Source organism: Zea mays, chromosome 10 (assembly GCF_902167145.1).
Source record: "Zea mays cultivar B73 chromosome 10, Zm-B73-REFERENCE-NAM-5.0, whole genome shotgun sequence".
Lineage (NCBI taxonomy): Eukaryota > Viridiplantae > Streptophyta > Magnoliopsida > Poales > Poaceae > Zea > Zea mays.
In genome coordinates this window covers 84,330,557-84,331,393 of record NC_050105.1, presented here as the reverse complement: position 1 = coordinate 84,331,393, position 837 = coordinate 84,330,557, and the positions used below count along the sequence as shown (strand labels likewise).

The 837-nt window shown below is 38.8% G+C and overlaps 1 pseudogene; it reads right to left on the bottom strand.

Moving 5' to 3' along the window:
* Positions 1–422: 422 nt before the first annotated feature.
* LOC111590420 (uncharacterized) lies at positions 423–584 on the bottom strand (annotated as a pseudogene).
* Positions 585–837: the final 253 nt, after the last annotated feature.

Genomic DNA, 837 nt, shown 5'->3' with positions numbered 1-837 from the left:
TTCCCATCATTCACCGAATTTTATCCCTCCCCAACGAAAAAGATGTTTGACTTTATGGAGACCTTTCCAAAATTGAGACGCTCCTTTGATCTTAGATCCATAGAAATTACCATCTTTTATATACTTGGCTTTAATAAACCTGCACCACAAACCATCCGACCCTTGAGAAATTTTCCAGATCAATTTGACTAACAAGCATTCATTCATTACACTAGTATCAATAACACCTAGCTAAACCCTCCCTGGTCTTTTGTCGGGTCAGCATTTCCCATTTCGCCATATGATATTTCTTGTTACGCTCCGCACCTTGTCCAAAATGTGCTACATAACTCCGATATCTTACACAAGTTCACAATCACATCAAATTTGCAAATTTCCAAACATACAATATCTGATTCTCATGATAGTTTTAAATGTCCTATATACACTGGTACAATACCCGCGCGCCATTAAAACACACAGTCATATTTGACATCTATAAAAATAAATTTAATATCAAAGTGAACATATGGTCCACATATTAGATATTAAACTGATAAGAACAAATATTACACTTTATCTTAGCCAAAATGCATGGGTTCAAAAAGAGCTCGACCCCTCTTTTTATAGCTCGCTCCATCGACCGTTATCGTTCATCTAGCGAGGCAGTAGTATGTGGGAGCGTTGTGCTGCGTGTGGCTTCTTGTCATGTTAGGCTTGAGTGGTTTCTCATGGCTCATCAGTGGCGTAACAACCTATTAGATCCACTGTTAGACGAGAAGTGGGGGAGAGGAACAGACCTACACGCATGATGCACAAAACTGGTGCTTTAAAGGAGCATAGAAATTAATTCAAGTG